Source organism: Rhagoletis pomonella, unplaced genomic scaffold (genome assembly GCF_013731165.1).
Source record: "Rhagoletis pomonella isolate Grant_MI unplaced genomic scaffold, Rhpom_1.0 Rhpom_scaffold_00003, whole genome shotgun sequence".
NCBI lineage: Eukaryota > Metazoa > Arthropoda > Insecta > Diptera > Tephritidae > Rhagoletis > Rhagoletis pomonella.
Window position 1 is genome coordinate 839,282 of NW_023458557.1, and position 20,112 is coordinate 859,393.

The following is a 20,112-nucleotide window of genomic DNA, read 5'->3' on the forward strand; positions in this document are numbered from 1 at the left end:
AAAAAGAGAAATGCAGACAAGAAGTGCTTCGCAAACGGTTAGATGATACCAATTTGTTAGTGTTTTCATTCGATGGCAGAAAAGATGATACTTTAACGATAGATAAAATTGATGAGAAGTATCATACTAGGATGGTAAAAGAACCTCATCTTGTTATTTTGAGAGAACCCAATTCTGAATTGATTGGTTACGTAAGACTGGAACATGAAACCGCTGAATACAAAACAACCAAATTAAATGGTTTTTTCAACGATAAAAATATATCACTGGATGCATTAATTGGAATATGCACTGACGGTGAGCCAACAAACACTGGCCCACATGGTGGAATTATACGACGATTCGAATTGCTGTTAAAAAGACCATTGCATTGGTTTGTTTGCCTTCTACACTTCAACGAACTTCCGCTTCGGCATTTGTTTGATGCTTTGGATAAATCAACCAGCACTGGACCAAGGTCGGCAACCGGAAAACTGAGCCGTCAAATCGAAACTTGTGAAACTCTTCCGGTAAGTTATTGCTATCACTCATTTATTATAATTGTCAACCATTTTTAATTATTTTATTATTATATATTTTCAGGTGGTGGACGGCTTCCAGAAAATTGAGTTGCAAAATATGCCCCCTGCTCCAGAAAAAATTGAATTTTCCACCGATTCGAAGTACTTATACGACATGGCCCATGCAATTTCTAGCGGCGTGGTTCCGGTGGATCTGGCTAACATCAAACCAGGGAAAATTGTACATTCTCGGTGGCTCACCAAGGCCGCTAGATTATTGCGATTATAAGTGACAACGGAAAATCCAGATGCAAATTTAAGAATTCTGGTTGAATTTATAATTAAATGTTATGTGCCAATGTACTTCAATATCAAGTATTACAGCTCTGTCGTGTACGGCAGTGCATTATTTTTCAAGTTCATTGGTTGGTCACGATTTCTAGAACCTCGTTTACGCAAAATTGTCAATCAAGTAATTAAAGATAATTCATATTATGCGCATTCGGAAAATATCTTGTTATCAATGTTGTTTGATGATAGCAAAGAAAAGCGCGACTGTGCCATCAAGAAAATTCTACGCTATCGAACCGATGTTGACGAGCCAATGGAACTTAGAGTTTATAAAAAACCAGATATAAACTTAAATTGCACAAGTTATACGGAAATGATCAATTTGAATGATATAAATATCGTATTTGAACCACCATTCACGCGAAGCATTCCGTACGATACATTGAAAGAATATTTAAATCAAGATGATCCACCGTTTAATGATCCAAAAATTCTATCACACATACAAGGAACGGAACGACATGTTCAGTTGCTAGCTAGCGTTTCCAAACGGGTTATACCGGAAAATGTAGAGGCTGTTATGGCGACGACATTAGAGAGCCGTGCGAAATTGCCCAGACTTGAAAGTAAAAAAGACTTCAAACAATAATTTTTTTTAGTTTCTTTTCTATAACTCACTTAAATAAATTTTTTCATTTACATATGTTCTGACTAAATAAATTTTTTAAGAGAAAAAATAGATATTATAAATAAATAATAAATATTATTATAAATAAATAAATAAAAATAAAGAACAAACATAGCCATTTAGCTGATTTTTTCATATAAAGGCCAAAAATGGTGATTTTTTGAAATGATTCTATTGGGAACCCCCCAGGGGAGTTCCAGGGGGTGTGCCACTGGCATGGGTGGATCGGCCGTCCAAAGTTAGTGGGGGTCGGTCATACATTTGGACTCGATTGGAGCACTCTAAATGGGTCAAAGTGGGACTTTTCAAAATTTTCCCCTACCCAAAAGTTCGACCCAAATTGGGGGACATCAGAATTCGTTTTAGAGGTATGGTTCCTTCTGCAAAGTTTCTTATTTTGATCCCTAGAATACCGTTTTCACAGAGCAATATGCGATTTTTAAATCGACCCGCCCTATTCTATACCCTACTTATAAATAAGAGTCTCCAAACAGGATCAGTACCGGAAGAATGGAAAATTTCATCAATAGTGCCCGTCAAGAAAGTTAGAAAAAACGGTTAAAGCTGAGGAGCTTAGGCCCATCAATACTCTCCCTAGCTTGGAAAAAATGCTAGAAACCGTTGTGAAAAACCAGCTACAGTACTATGTGGAATCCAATAAAATACTCATAAAAGAACAATCTTGGATTCAGAGCTAAACATTCCTGTGAGACTGCGCTGAATCTGGTGCTTTCTCAATGGAAAGAAGATCTTAACAGACACCTTAATGTAGTGGCAGTGTTTATTGATCTTAAAAGAGCATTTGAAACCGTTGATAGGGTCCGAATGTTGGATAAACTAAAATACATTGGTATAAAAAACACTGAGCTTGACTGGTTTAGAAGCTTTCTATGTAATCGTAGGCAACAAACAATAGTTAATTCAAAGATGTCTAGTAAGATAGCCGTAGACATCGGATTACCACAGGGCTCAGTTTTGGCATCCCTACTTTTTAATATATATATAAACGATATTAAAAGTTCTCTCAAACATTGTAAAATAAAACTCTTTGCGGATGATGCCTTGTTAACGATCAGTGATAGGGAACTACCAAATGCGATTGTCAAAATTCAAGAAGATCTTAATTCTTTGTATCAATGGCTGTGTTAAAATAAACTCAAACTGAATGTGAAAAAGACTAACTTTATGGTATTTTCCAGAGCGGCAAATGCTGACTCCATAAGCCGTGAATTAAAAATCAAAGATGAAAATATCGAATAGGTGAAAAGTGTCAAGTACCTAGGAATATACATAGACAACAAACTAAAGTTTGATGAGCACGTTGAGTATACAGTCAACAAGATTGCTAAAAAAATTGGCCTTATAATGAGATCGTGTAAGTACTTGGGAAGAAGATATAAAACGTTGGTGTACAGGTCGATAGTAGAACCGCACTTTATATACTGCCCCACGATTTTCTTCCTAACGGGGGATTCCCATGTAGATTAGCTGCAGAAAATGCAAAACCGAGCGATGAGATTCATCCTCAACAAACCGTACGACACACCAACCAGATGTATGCTTGAAACCTTGAATTGGTTAAGCGTGAAGCAACAAGTTTTTTACCACGCTATGCAATTTGTGTACAATATTAAGAAGGGCAACCTGCCGGATTATCTTAGCGATAATCTCTGATATATAAATGAGACGCATACATATTTGTTGAGAGAGAATAACAGCTTCAGACTCCCGAAGTATAGAACAGAAGTGGAAAAAAAAATATTTTCTATAAAGGCTTAAAGTGCTTCAATGAATTACCAGAGGCTATAAAAAATTGTGATACTATCACTCTTTTCAAGCGGCTGCTATTTGACTATTGTAGAACGCAGCCTACAAGATAGTGATGTATCAACAATAGCGTGGATTGGAAACTAGGCCTTTCCAACCACCAAAATATCGAGACTAGGCGGATCGGAAACTCGGCCTTTCCGACTACCTAGACCCTTAGATAATAAACAATAAACGAGCGGTTTGGAAACTAGGCCTTTCCAACCGTCACGAAAGCGCAACTGGGTGGATCGGAAACTCGGCCTTTTCGACCACCCAGGAGATATCAATAAATGGAGTAACCCAAAAAGAATAGCGCGGATTGGAAACTCGGCCTTTCCAACCATCTACATAACTTCCAGAATTTTGCATGCGTTTATATTGATATAAAATAATTGCAGTGATAAAGAAATAATGTTATTTAAAAATTGCCGTAGAGCATTTTGTATTTTGTATTTAATATTTACATTTTAAATCTAAATCTAATTATGAGAATGTTAAATCCTTGTTGCAATATAAGTCTAACAGACTGTAAAAAATAAATAAATAAATAAATAAACACCCTGATGCGAATGTTGGTTGTGATTTTCATCGAGAACTTTTGCTCTGTCGGAAGATGGTACACAAAGTGTTCACAGTATTTCCGCACTTTGATTGGAATATTTCAATCGATGATATAGAAGGTTGTTCTTGATTTTGTATCTATCTAATGGTTGGTTTGAGGCCATGGCATGCATTTTGTGGTACCATTTATCGCACGTGTTTGGGTCAATGTTGATCAGGGATGTGATTGGGGTACGATTAACGTGAAAATTACTCGGAAGGTCAATTGGATTTCTACGAACGATGTTGAGAAGAGCAAAAGAACGAGATAAGGCGTCAGGAAGTTCTAAATGTTTTTCTGGTTTATGAATTATTTTGAGGTCGTATGGTGATAATCGGAGCGCCCAACGGCATAAACGGCCAGTTCGTTCTTTAAGAGTTTGTAGCCAGCGCAATGCTGCATGGTCCGTTACCACAACCAATTCACGACCCTCAAAATATGGACGGTACTTTTCGACCGCTAAGAGGACGGCTAGGCATTCCCGTTCGGATGCTGTGTAATTTTGTTCGGCTTTCGAGAATTTCTTAGAAAAATACTCATTATGTTCTTGTACTAGAACAGCACCCGCTGTGATAAGCGAGGCAACCGTCTTCATGTGTCGGCATGGTATATTGATAGCTGCGGTCAAAGAGACGAAGTTGCACAGCAATTCAACTTTGTTGAATTGCCCCGGGTACAACGTGCACCGTCGAGATCGCGAGCGAGATAATGGTGGTGGCTTAGAGTTCATCACGCACCACACCGTGCAGTATCGTCTTATCGAAGCAGACATCGACCGCAGGGATACCACCCTAGAATGTCAGGGCATCGCTATCCGGTCAGGCGATGTCGAGCTCGAAATATTTAACATATACATACCCCCTGTCACCTGCTGCCCGGCAGGATATCACCCTGATATAGGTGCGCTCCTCAGAGGTGAAAACCGTATGGTAGTAGGTGACTTTAATGCGCACCACGATCTTTGGCACTCAAGCCTGTCAAACGATCGTAGGGGAACAGACTTGGCTGAGCAGATAGACGATTCGACATTCTGCACAAAGAACGACGACGCACCCACCAGGATTATGGGTAACTGCAGTAGCTCGCCAGACATCACAATAGTCAGCGCTGGTCTGATAAACAGCATAACGTGGCGACCTATGCTGACTCTAGCATCAGAGCATCTACCCATAGTCATCTCGATAGATAAACCAACCGACTTTGCCTCCGCCAAACACCGGGCCTATATCAACTTTTCTAAAGCTGATTGGAAAGGTTACGCGGAGTTTACCGAAAACACCTTCGCAGCGCTCCCCACACCGACCGACGTCCATCTCGCTGAACGTAAGTTCCGGAGGGCTATCACTGTTGCTGCAGCTCGCTTCATACCGGCAGGATGTATATCCGACCCACGTCCAAACTTCCCTGCCGAAGCGGCTGTTCTAGCCGATGAGCGTGATAGCCTTCGTCAGGCCGATCCCGGAGATCCCCGTATCAGGGATCTCAACGCGGAGATTCGGCAACTTGTAAACGTACATAAGCGGAAGAAGTGGGAGTAGCGTTGGACTTGTCAAACGCGTTTGACACCGTCTTAGAAAAATAAAACAGGGGGCTCCACAGGGTGGTGTCCTTTCCCCGCCACTGTTTAACTTTTACATTTCAAAGCTCCCTCAACCACCAGAGGGAGTCTCGATTGTCTCTTACGCCGACGATTGCTCGATCATGGCGACTGGGAATGGAATTGACCTGTGCTCGAAAGTAAACGGGTATCTCTCCGAACTTTCTCGCTTCTTCAATGCAAAGTGTCTAGCCCTTCTCCCCTACGAAATCCTCTGCGACCCTGTTCACAACCTGGACGATGGAGGTCAGACTACCGCTGGGAATTCACGTCGATGACACACCAATTCCGACGGTGAATAACCCCAAAATACTCGGAGTAACATTCGACAGCCTGCTCTCCTTCTCTGCGCACTCAACCGCTATTGTCAATAAAGTACAGAGCCGCAACAAGGTCCTCCAGTCGCTAGCCGGCAGTACTTGGGGCAAAGACAAAGAAACGTTGCTGGCAACATACAAGGCAATAGGCCGGCCGGTTTTGAACTACGCAGCGCCAGTGTGGTCGCCAGGGACTAGTAGGACGCAGTGGACGAAGCTACAGACTGTACAGAACACCGCACTCAGGACAGCGACGGGATGCCTCTTGATGTCGCCTGAACACCACCTGCACGGCGAGGCGCAAATGCTCCCTATAAAGGAGCATAATATAATGCTCTGCAAGCAGTTCCTGATCGGGAGCCACAGAAGTGGCCACCCAAGCAGACAGCTGCTTGCAGAGGAGCCCTCGCCTAGGCACGTCAGGAGGCATCTATATGAACTGACGGACGAAGTCCAGAGGTTCATTAAGCAACCCCTGGACCCGACAGCTTACAGACGGGCCCTGAACGGCATTCACAGGGACTCAGTCTCGAGTTATGTAGACTCTAGACCTGTGAATGCCGTTCTAGGCATACCACCCCCGGACATAGACGAGACGGAGTCATCTGCCTCGGGAGACACGCACAACACTCGCCCAACTTCGCTCCGGCTACTGCAGCAGGTTGAACTCCTACTTGAGTAGGTTGAATGAGAATGTGCCGAATGAGTGTCCGGCATGCGGAGAGACCCCACATGACTCGAAACATCTCTTCGCATGCCCGGAAAACCCGACAACCCTAACGGCCTTGTCCTTGTGGACAAACCCCACAGAAGCTGCACGCTTCCTAGGGTTGCCGTTAGTGGAACTTGACGACAACGACTGAGATACCAACCGATCTGGGCGGGGTTGTTGTAGCCGCTACAACAACAACAACAACATAAGCGAGGCATCGGTATAAACCTTGAATGGATTTGAATAATCGGCCATAGTCAGAACGGGAGTGGTAGTTTAACACTCTTTGAGTTTGAGAAAGGCTTGTTCAGCAGCGGTATTCCATTCAATGGGTCCTTTTCGGATTCCTTTATACAATTCACAAAGGGGAGCTGTGATCTCCGAAAAATTTGGAATATATTTACGGTACCAGCCTGCTGCACTAACGAACCGTCTGACTTCTTTTGCCGTTTTGGGCCGTGCAAATTCAACAATAGCTGGAATACGAGATGGATTCGCATATAGACCCTCTTGAGACAAAACGTAACCCAGGAATTCCAATCGTTTACAACAAAAATTCGATTTAGATGTTTAGATGGTTAAGCCGGTCCAGCCAGACGTTTTGCAACAATAGCCAATATCTTAACGTGTTCTTCAAACGTCGAAGTGCAAATTATGAAATCATCCACATATGCGAATGCATGTGGAACCAAATCACGGAAAATTTTTTCAATGAGAATGGCTAATGTGGCGCGTGAATTTCTCAACCCCATCGTCATGCGACGAAAAGCATAAAGTCTGTTACCGAATGCAAAAGCGGTTTTGTTTTCGGTTGACTCGATTTTGCCAAAGGAATTTGAAAGAAAGCTTGAGACAGATCAATACTGATTAGGTATTTAGTGACTTTAGTCGTGCTAAAATTTGGTTAGTATCCGTAATTGGATAGGCATTTGGAATGGTAATTTTATTCAGTTCTCTCGCGTCCAAGCACACGCGATACGTTCCGTTTTTCTTATCCGCCGTAACCATTTCGACTTTAGCGAATGCAACTTCTTCAGTATCACCTTTGGCTGTATGTTTTAAAAATCGTTGAACTTTCTCTTGGTTATGCACCAGTTCGAAAAAGAAGGCCTCAAGGAATGTCCGCCCCATAATTGGGTGTTTCAGTGTGATAGGTACGACAAGAGTTGGCACCAGTCGGGTAAGACTACCGACCGTATATAACACATCCACTTTACCAACGGACTTAAAAGAAATCGAATTATCGGCTTTGGTAGGTTGCAACTGCCCCCATCTGTACTTCTCAGAAAATGTTTGTGAAATGACTGTGACTTCGGCTCCACCATCGAGTAAAACCGTATGAGAATGGTTTGTTAACCATAACCATGAGATAATCGCGACAATCGTTCGGAATGTTATATGGCAAACATTTCTCTGAGATAAAGAAAACATCGCGGAGTCGTGGTTGGTTAACTTGATTGACTGCGTCTTGCTGGTGAGTAGGGACTGGAGCTGAAGTAGGTTTGGTAATTGGTAGTGTTCGTTCAGAACATTTAGTTGATGGTTCTTTGCCATCCCTTTGAGTTTGATTAGATTGATTAAGAATCAGAGTAGAATTATTACTGAAGATTTGTCGATTTGTAGAGGGACTTCGGTAGAGTCCGGATTGTTACAGACAGTGGATTTTGATAAAGTTGTGGATTCTGAGTACGATGGACCACTATTCCCAATCGACTCCCTTACGCGTTTTTTGAACACGGGCATTGATCAGACGTAACCCCCGGTCGAGTACATCTGTAGCAGATCACCCTATTCGGTTGGGTTCGACACTTTTTGAAGTGATGGCCCCACACGAGACATTTTGCACATCGTACATTTTCGTCGCTCTCAACAGCGAGAAATGGGTCGACGATAGTTCCTACTTTCGTATCATTCTTCTTTTGGATTTTTGTAATTTTTATAATCCTCGACTGGTTTCGAATACCTACGTTTCTGAAATGCTTTAATTGGTTTCTTTTGCTTGTTCACGTATGCACATTCCCTGTCATCGGAGTCGGACCCAGGAAACGAAGCGGTATATTCCGAATGAGAAGAATCACCCGGTGAATCATGTATTGCCGAAATTTCCCGTGGCGCTGATCGCTATCTATCCGAACGGGTTCTTTCCGGACGGGGTGTGGCAACAATGAACGAATGTGGTGCAATTCGCTGAGCGAACTCACGCAATTGCTCCAACGTGTGGACTTGTCGACTGTGTCACGCAGATGATCGGATAAGTTACCATTGATGATATCGAGGTGGTCCCGTTCATCCAGACCACAGGAATTACTCTGCAATTGGAATGTCAGGTCATCTATATGTTTCAGCAGTGTTTGCGGACGTGGATCGACTTTAATCTGTGCATATGACATTATTACTTGGGCCCGAGTATGTTTGTTGAGCAAACGAGCTCGAAGTTTCGTGCAAAAATCTTGATAATCTCCGAAGTTCCCCAGTTGGGTGAAGTACCAGTGTCGAGCGGCCCCCGTGAGTGTGGGTACCAAACGTGTTACCAATTCATGGTCGGGTATTCCAATCTTATATCGAAATGAGCCAATAATAGCCAGATAATCTTCAACCGATAGAAATTTTTCGTTTACATGAACGCCATCGAATTGAGCACGTCCCATCCATGATGGTAAGCCTCTGAATTTCCTATCTATTACATCCGCTTGGGCAGATTCGTCGAATATAGTGGCTTGTGGTAAATGAGATGGTTGATTGATTGGTTCTTGGATATGTGACGTTCTAAGACCACGGTAGGTATTGATCGTTTGAGTTTGTAAGGTTGAAGGACCACCCAAAGACCATAAGGAGGATCCACCGAGGGTGGTATCCAGGTATGACTCCGGGTCGTTGGCATGGTTTGGTTCATGTCCCGAACGTCAGGGATTGGTGTCTGTAAATGAATCCGGTCACGGATCATTTGCTGTTGCATCTATGTTTGGGTTCTCAACAACTCAGACACCATTTCGAACAGTTGGTGTAATGAGGGTGTTAGTTCCGTCCCGCCTGACACTGAATTGAGAACGGCTGGTAAAGCATTTGAATTAACCGTACTAGTGGTCAGGGTATACCGTGGTTGCCTGAACCGAAGTCGGTATATTCGGGTTTGGAATCGAATCTGGTATGGTTAAGGGTAAATATTGGGATGGAACAGTATTTTGAGTTGAACTCATCGCTCCCCGTTCATTCTCAAAACCATGGAAGGTCGAGTTCAAACTTAATCGGGAATCGCTCATCGGGAATCCCGTATTCGGTGAAGACATCCGAAGTTCACGAATCTTCGACTGACATTTTCCGATCAGATCTGCCTGGCGTTTAGCCGACTCGGGTTTTAACTTTAACCGAGCGGTTCGATAACAACAATGTCATTTGATCATTTGATGAAGACGACCCTGAGGTGTTAACACCTCATTCGCCTCCACTTCCCGATATGCTCTCTCACATACCAACTCATTCAGTGGGTGTAGGGCATGGGATTTTATCAACCATGGTTGGCCAAAGTAAGCAGGTTGTAAATTCAGATTATTAAAAAAATTCTACCAACGGTAGACGTAAAGTCCGTACCGGGTTATAAGATGGCGGTACTCGATTTAAAATCAATACCGCATTTACTTCAGTTTATTATTATTATTATTCTATGATTGTGTCTAAGCCTAACGATATTGATTTACAGTGATTATGAATTCAAAAGTTTTCTTACGATGTCTTTGTGTGGTAATTGCGGTGAGCAGTGTGTAGGAGGTGATGCTGTTGCTTGCGGTCTTTGTTTACACAATTTCCATATTAAATGTGTTAAACTAAACTCGGCATGTTTAAAACTTTTGAAATCCAACAAAAACCTACTATTCAAATGTGACACTTGCTGTTCTGTTTATAATTCGTCTTGCTTAGCCAAGTTTGAAAATGCTTTAAAGGAGTTTCAAGACGATTTATGTGGTGAAAAAATCACCCTTAATAATGAAAATGCATCGTCATCTAATCAAGTTGGCATAATTGCTGCTAGCAACAATAACAATGCCAGTAATAGTGATGCCTCAAATAAAAGAATTTTGCGTTCAAAAGCAAATTCAAATAAGGTCGCTGACCTCGTTGGATTGACAGTGGGCACGAGTTCTTCTGCTTCTAGTAGTGCAGAATCGGCTAATGGTGTTGTTGCTGAACTCGCTACTGAGCTTAATGCAAATTTCTCTGCTGTGAGTGATACTGACCATAACAATTGCGCTTCGCCTGCAATTCAACGCAGCATTGGAGAGGAGAGTGGTTCTAATGTTATTGCTCAGACAGCAGTTAGTGGTTCTCTTAACCTACCTGCTGTCTCTTCTGTGGTTGTGTCTGATAACCTGTCAGCTTCGGGTAATGCTAATGCTGTGCTTTCTCAACAACAAGTAAATAATGAAAGCGAATGTGAAGATAATACTGTGTGGACGAAAGTAAACAACAAACGGCGTAATAACAATGTGGTTGTTGTTGGGTCTAATGTTAGCACGGAGTTGTGTGTAGCTGATCGTATGAAGTGGGCGCATTTGTCGTCATTCGACCCTAAAGTCACTGCTGATGACATTATCAATTATGTGTGTAAACATGTAAAAATTGAGAGAAAGGCTATCTCTTGCTATGCATTAATTAAAAAAGATGACCCAGCAGAAAATCGTACACATGTTAACTTCAGGTTGGGTGTTCTATCGGCCGAGTTTCCTAGTATTCTCGATGCGAAAATTTGGCCTTTGAATGTAAAGGTAAACCCTTTTAATTTTTTTCGGAAACGGGGAGGTCGAACCCAAAGGTCTTAACTGCTATGAATGGAAATGCTTCTCCGGAATCTCGTGCTGAGCTAAAAATCTACTACCAAAACATTTCTGGCTTAAGAACAAAATCGAAGACAGTATTTCAATTTAGTTCTCAAGAGGTTTATGACGTGCTGGTGATTGTCGAGACTTGGCTTAAATCGGATTTATATGATAGCGAGTTTTTCGATCCTAATTTATACAATGTGTTCCGTAAGGATCGGGATTCCATGAAAACTGGCTGTTCAAGAGGAGGTGGTGTTCTAATTGCAGTTCGACGTAAATTCCGCGCAACAATGGTTGACCTTGGAAATGATGACACCTTGCTCGACCAAGTTTGCGTTCGAATCAAAGGAATGAAATCTCGAAATTTTCTATATGTATTTGCTTCATATATTCCACCAAATAGTAACTTTGAGTTATACAAAGCGCATGTAGATAATGTAATTGGGCTATCCCTTGATCTTAAAAATGACCATGTTTGTGTTCTGGGTGATTTTAATCTCAGTGACATAGTTTGGTGTAGTAAGTCTGATAACGCGCTTCTTTTTCCAAGTAACATTACCGTTGAGCGCGAGTCTTACTGTATTGACAATTTCCTCAGTGTAAATCTCATTCAAGTAAACTTTATTTTTAATGATTTAAATAGATTATTAGATCTTATATACGTCAGTGATAATGTTGATTTTTGTATATCTAAATGCAGTTCGCCGATTTCCGAAGCTACTATGCACCATGTGCCTCTAGAAATCGGGCTAAAATTTTATGTTTTTTCGGAAATCGTGGCTGATGTAAGTAGTGACTTCGATTATGCGTCTTGTGATTTTCCAGCTCTTAATAAGTCGATTTCTGAAATTAATTGGGATGAACTTCTTTTGGACTCGGAGGTTCATAGCTGCTATTCAACTTTTAAATTAAAAGTTAATGAATTCTGTTTAAATAACATACCTATAAAACGAAAGCGATCTTATAAGTCACCTTGGTATAATAGAGCTTTAATGAATTTAAAAAACATTAAAAACAAATACCTTAAGAAGTTCAAATCAACTAGAATCCAAGCATTCTTTGTAAAATTTCAGCAATGTCAGAAAGAGTTTAAGTCATTAAATAATCTTCTGTACACAAAGTATATAAGGAGTACTGAGCGTAATATCAAAGCTAACCCGAAATCTTTCTGGGGCTTCGTAAAATCGAAAAAAGTTTCTAGTATACCTAGTTCATTATTTTTAGATAACAAGTCGGCTAATACTCCTGTTGAGGCCGCTAATCTTTTTGCGGAATATTTTGTCTCTAATTTTGTTGAAGACGATGTGATTTCTCCTGACTTTTCATCTGAAATACCCCCTTCTATTAATCTAGGGACTTTGCATATATCCTCTGATGAAGTTTCAAGGGCGATGCTTTCTCTCAATACTTCGCCAAAATCGGACGTAGACGGCCTATCAGCTCTTTTTTTAAGAGCCTGCCCAGCGTTGTCATATCCTTTACACTTGATTTTCAACAAATCCCTTTCTTCCGGTATTTTTATTAATGAGTGGAAGATAACAACAATTACGCCACTTTTAAAAAATGGTAGTAAAAGTAATGTTCGTAATTATAGGCCAATTGCAAAACTATCAAATATTTCGAAGCTGTTTGAAAGTGTTGTTAAGGACAAAATCTATTTCGCTGTAAAATCATTACTAAGCCCATACCAACATGGATTTATTTCTGGGCGCTCGACAGTCTCTAACTTAATGGTATTTAGCGATTTTTGCACCTCAGCGTTTTCGATTGGCTCGCAAGTGGATTGCATATATACTGACTTCTCTAAGGCGTTTGACAGAGTCTCCCACAGGATTCTGATCAGTAAGTTAGCTTGCCTTGGCTTCCATTCATCCGTTTTGCAATGGATAACGTCATATCTATCCAATCGTCGTTGTGTTGTCTCAATTGATTCCTCAACTTCGGACTTTTTTGTTGCCCCTTCTGGGGTTCCTCAAGGTAGCATTTTAGGCCCTCTACTTTTTGTTCTTTTTATAAATGACATTGGAAGTTGTTTTACCTTTTCAAATTATCTTCTTTTTGCTGATGATTTGAAAATTTTTACGATGGTTAACAATATGGAAGACTCAAGTAAGCTTCAAAGTGATTTGAACAGTATTCATTTGTGGTGTGAAAAGTCGCGGCTGTCGTTGAACATTGCTAAGTGTTTTCACTTAACTTATACTAGGCGTCTTAATGCTACATCTGCCCTTTATTTTATTGATAACTGTGTTTTAAACAAAGTTTCAGAGACTAAAGATCTTGGAGTGGTTTTCGAGTCAAAGTTTTCATTTAATAATCACATAAATTTCATTCTTTCAAAGGCTTATTCGGTATTGGGATTTATTCGACGTAGTTCCACTGATTTTTCTGATCTATACACTTTTAAGCTTCTTTTTACTTCTCTTGTACGCTCCAATTTAGAATATGGAGTAATTATCTGGAGACCCTATGATCAACAATCGATAAATAGGATCGAACGGGTTCAAAAGATATTTCTAAAGCATGCATTGCGCTCTTTACGGTTCGAGGATCCAATGCCACCGTACCAATCTCGGCTATTGCTTATTGATCTATGCTCTCTAGAGAAAAGAAGGTCCATTCTAGCTCTCTCGTTTATTTTCAATATAGTTAATGACAATGTCGATTGTCCAACTCTTCTAGAGCGAATAAATTTTAACGTTCCGCAAAGAAATCTGCGAAGCTTTCTTCCTTTTTACGTTGCTAGTTGCAGAACTAATTTTGAAAGTAATGCACCTATTACGCGTGCCTTAAAAGAATTTAATGACTTATCTTCTTTTAAATTAATTGATTTTTCCTTATCAAGATCTAACGTTGTGTTGATCTTAAATTCTATTATTTGATAAGTATGTATTAAATATAATTATTATTGTTTCTTTAGTCTGTAAGGTACTTTGTACTGTAGATTGAAAATAAATAAATAAATAAATAAATAAAAGATAATTATTTGATTCCATCTCAATGATGATTTATAATAGCGGAATTTCTAAAAGAAAAAATTTATCAAAAATGTATTAAACTGGAATATATATGGTTCACCGACGTACATTTTTGTGACCAACAGAAATGAGAAAAACGACTAAAAGATTTTAATTTTTCCTTAAATCTAATTTTATGATGTATTAAATTGATTCGATGATGAAATTGCTATATTCCCTCAGCTGAGCACGCGGTTATTTTATGCCGGGCTTAAGTGTGGTTATGTTCAACGACACTTATTCTTTTTCACCCGTTTAGTTGGACGCCAATGATTTGCTTGACCTTTTCTTGTCGGTCCAAACAGGAATCTCGATAAACTGTGGGTAGCTCGTTTCCAATGGGATGGTGACAATAATGAGGTTGACTTACGTTTGATGATTTTGGGATTACCGGTGTACGGTGGTCTAACTGCTGCCAAATGAATAGACCAGAATTTATCGTTCCCAAGACAGCCGTACCGGAATGACTCGGGTTTTACCCGAGCAAGGGCTGTTGTTTCGGCGATCTAACCCCGTTTATTTCGGCGACATCCATCAAACGTTGCCTACGGCTACACCTTCTCCGCACCCTTCTGCTCAGGGCTGGCATAGAGTCAAACCCAGGGCCAGAAATCTACACCTGCTGCGTATGCCAGAGACGACTGCATACAAACTCCACCTCGGTCATGTGTAATGCCTGTGACGGGTGGAGTCACCTCCGTAACTGCTCGGGCCTGCGTACGCACCGGCAATGGACCACGTCGTTCGTGGCCTCATGCTGTGCGAACCGGACCGCCTCCACGGCAAACCACCACCCGCCTGGGCAGCACACAATCAACACACCCACACCCCAACACAACACAACAATAGAGACACAAACAAACACAATAGCACCCACACACCGCCGCCGGCAACTCCTAGTCCCTCCGACAATCTGCTCTGTTTGTCAGTCCAGAATATACTGTAACGTGACATCAGTCAAGTGCAACTTTTGCCTCGGCTGGTGCCACTTTAGGGCGTGCTCAGGACTTCGCAACACACGAGATTGGACGAGTGACTATGTGGGCCCCTGCTGTGCTGCACGATTGAGAGAAATAGAGATTGCGCCAATCGCGGTACCGCTAATCCGCTCTTTGTGATTTTGACAGAATGAGCTGTGTGCGTGACGTCATCTTGGTGCAATTGTTGAATGTGAGCATACGAAAAAAACCAAATAACAATTTTAATACTTGTGCGTTAATATTTCTGCGTGGTTTTAAACAATTATTGAGACATTAAAAAGCAAAATGAGGTGTGCTGTGGCAAAGTGTAATAGTGAAAACGAAAGGAAAGCGTGCTATATAAGTTTTTTTTTCGTTTCCTACGGACGCAAACCTGGCGAAAAAGTGGAAGCAGTTCTGTCGGGGAGGACATGCATTAAACACCAAATCGAGCTTTGTGCTATGTGTGTGAGCTATGAGCTTCTGGAACTATGTTGGCCTTTCCTCGGTGAATTGTAGTAGGTATATTTCCATGGTGAATGTAGACAGTTGCTGGTTTAGTTTGCTGGCAATGGCATACATACAAAAGCAGTTTCTACAGTAAATAGATACATGAACTTCACTACCTACTTATTTTTGTTAGTACCTGATTCTTTTAGTGCTGGTATGAGGTAATGCACCAGTGGATAAGGTCGGCAGGCGCTAATTCAAGCGGCATCTTACCGCGCTGTTACGTACCTAATACAAAACAGTGCCCAAATTATTTTACATTTAAAAGTTCAGCTTAAATTATGTTTTACTGACATAGAATATTTGCTTCCAAAAAAAAGTCATCAAATAAAAGCTGTGGAGTCAACAGCTGTGGAGTTTATGGTGATTGGCTACCGTCCACAAATATAAATATGCACTCTGCATGGCTTTTTAAAATGGCAAGTCGAAAAATTCACTTTGCTGCACACCTTCCTTTTGGTCTACATGAAATTGCAAACACTGTTAATACATCAATTTTTTCATGTGCTAAAAATCGTACTTATCTAAAGGGCTACATGTCCAAAATTATTGCTACGTGTTCCTAATAAATCAATCTTTGTATATTTATTGATTCCTGCAAAATTGGGCCATGTAATATTAAAATTAACACATTTTTCTGCATTGTTTACATATTTTTATATGCGTTTTGGCATTTCTCTCTCGCAATTGCACCAAGATGACGTCACGCAAAAATTACGCTCAAAAATCCTCTCTCATTGGCGCAATCTTGTATTCTATCATTCTTGGCTGTGCTGCCCCGTCGCATCCTTCCCCCGCGACGCCGCCAACCATCACCACAAGGCAGCACCCCCTTTTGCAGCACGTACAGCAGGGGGCCGGCAGGCAACACAAATCTTTAACACCACACATCACAATCGGTCTCCCAAGGCACACAAAGGTGCTACAATTTAACTGTAACGGACTCCAGAGCAAGATCGAGGAGATAACTGTCTTCATGGGAAGGCATGGAATATTAATAGCTGCGGTCCAAAAGACGAAGCTGCACGGATACAACGTGCACCGTCGTGATCGCGAGCGAGATAATGGTGGAGGTTTAGCGTTCATCACGCACCACACCGTGCAGTATCGTCTCACTGAAGCAGACATCGACCGCAGGGATACCATCCTAGAATGTCAGGGTATTGCTATCCAGTCAGGAGATGTTGAGCTCCAAATATCTAACGTATACATACCCCCTATCACCAGCTGCCCGGCAGGATATCACCCTGAAATAGTTGCGCTACTCAGAGGTGAAAACCGTATGGTAGTTGGTGACTTTAACGCGCACCACGCTCTCTGGCACTCAAGCCTGTCAAATGATCGTAGGGGAACACATCTGGCTGAGCAGATAGACGATTCGACATTCTGCACAATGAACGACGACGCACCCACTAGGATTATGGGTAGCTGCTGCAGCTCGCCAGATCTAGCAATTGTCAGCGCTGGTCTGATAAACAGCGTATCATGGCGACGTAAACCTGCCGACTTTGCTTCCGTGGATCACCGGACTTATGTCAACTTTTCCAAAGCTGACTAGAAAGGCTTCACGAATGTTACTGAGGGCGTCTTCACTGCACTGCCCATACCAACCGACGTTCATGTAGGTGAACGTAAGTTTCGCAGGGTTGTCACCGCTGCTGCAGCTCGCTTCATCCCAGCAGGATGTATTAAGGATCCACGTCCGAATTTTCCTGCCGAAGCGGCTGTTCTAGCTGATGAGCGCGACAACCTTCGTCAGGCCGATCCCGGAAATCCCCGTATAAGGGATCTCAATTCGGAGATTCGGCAACTTGTGAACGTACATAAGCGGAAGAAATGGGAAGAGCATCTGAAGACCTCTGAATTTCGCCTCTGGTGTGAGTAAGCTTTGGTCAACCGTGAGGTCGTTGTCCAACCCGACGAAGCGCGACGACAGAGTCGAGATAGACTTTGGTGACCACGCTTCGTCGGACCCGGAGAGATGCGCGAGCTATTTTAGCCGGCAGTTCATTCTGCATCCTCCGGTGGACAAAGCCAAACGTCGAGTGACCAGAAGGCTGCACAAAATACCAAAACCTAGTGCGCCTCTTGTTTTCACCAGCGGTGAGGTAAGGGTAGCCATCGGGAAGGCGAAAGCCTCCAAAGCCATTGGACCCGACGGAATATGCATGTTGATGCTGAAAAATTTGGGTCCTGCGGGAGTAGCGTACCTAACGGAGGTTCTCAACCTGTCAATGGCCACTCTCGGGGAAACCAGCCAACAAAGGAGAGTCTTATCGCCCCATAACTCTCCTTTCCCCGGTAGCGAAGACACTCGAGGCCCTGCTGCTCCCGTACTTCACGAACCACCCGACCCAAGCGAAGCATCAACATGGGTTCCGTAAAGTGCATAGTACAACAAAAGCACTTAACGCCATAAACACTCAGATAACTCGTGGCCTAAACCGAAACCGCCCCGGGGAGAGAACTATTCTAGTAGCGTTGGACCTGTCCAAGGCGTTCGACACTGTCGGTCATTTAACGCTACTAGAAGATATAGAGGCCTCCTCACTCCCACAGGGACTCAAACGGTGGTCGGCGAATTACCTGAGTGGTCGACACTCGTCAGTAATCTTCAGAGACAAAACCAGCAAGCCACGTAAAATTAAACAGGGGGTACCACAGGGTGGTGTCCTGTCCCCGCTACTATTTATTTATTACATATCAAAGCTTCCTCAGCCACCAGAGGGTGTTAATATAGTCTCGTATGCTGACGATTGTTCGATCATGGCGTCTGGGAATGGCATTGATGACTTGTGCTCAAAAGTAAACGGCTACCTCTCCGAACTTTCTCGCTTCTTCACTGCAAGGAGCCTTGCCCTATCCCCTGCGAAATCCTCCGCAACCCTTGTCACCACCTGGACGAAGGAGGTCAGACTGCCACTGGGTATTCACGTCGATGACGTAACAATACCGACGGTGAATAACCCGAAAATCCTCGGAGTTACCTTCGACAGTCTGCTCTCCTCCTCGGCGCATACAACCGCAATTGTCAACAAAGTACAGAGCCGCAACAATGTCTTCAAGTCGCTGGCCGGCAGCACTTGGGGCAAAGATAAATAAACGTTGTTGGCAACATACAAGTCAATTGGCCGGCCGGTTCTGAACTACGCAGCGCCCGTATGGTCGCCGGGGACTAGCAGGACGCAGTGGATGAAGCTGAAGACCTGCCAAAACACGGCATTACGAACTGCGACAGGATGCCTCCTGATGACGCCTCAACACCACCTCCACGACGAGGCCCAGATGCTCCCTGTAAAGGAGCATAACATAATGCTGTGCAAGCAGTTCCTCGCTGGGAGCCACAGACGTGGCCATCCCAGCGGGCAACTGCTCGCGGAAGAGCCCTCGCCACGGCACGTCACAAGGCATCTTTACGAACTGACAGACAAAGTCCAGAGGTATATCAAACAACCTCTGGACCCGTCAACTTACCGACAGGCCCTGAACGGCATTCACAGCGAATCAGTCTCAAGTTATGTAGACTCCCGCTATGTGAATGCCGTTCTAGGCACACAACCGCCGGACGTGGACGGGACAGAACTTTGTCTGCCTCGGGAGACCCGCACTACAATAGCCCAACTTCGCTCTGGCTATTCCAGCAGGCTCAACAGATACCTGAGCAGAATCAACGAGGATGTGCCCAACCAATGCCCGGCATGTGGAGAGTCGCCACATGACTCCCGGCACCGCTTCACATGCCCTGAGAATCCCACTCAGCTAACGCCCCTGTCCCTATGGACAGCCCCTCTGGAAGTAGCACACTTGCTGGGCCTCCCCCTAGCTGAAATAGACGACAACGTTGATGGATGAACCGCCCCGAACGGGGCTTAGTAGCCGCTACAACAACAACAACAACAACCAGAATTTATATCCACAGACTTTATTTTCACAGGTAACAACTTGGTTGGGGATTTGCCGGAAGGAATGTGGTAGAACAATGCCGATAAGTATATTCCCCAGGTACACGCACTCTGAGGATGTCAGCTTTAATAAATTGCTCGGTTAGGATTACTTCCGTTCTTGCGAGGGCTGATGTGTGTTGTTCGGTCCGTGTCCAATTCCAAAAAAAAATATATTTTTCTCGCCTTCTGGTATGTGACCACCGATTCTTTTATCGTATGTCAGTATGGGCGTTTTCATAGTGGCCATGTCAATTCGTGTCTATACCGATATGATGGTTCGTGTCTTGAATAACTATTGGTTACGTACATTCATCTGGCAATTCCCCCCCCATTTTGAAGTTTAGCTTTGACAG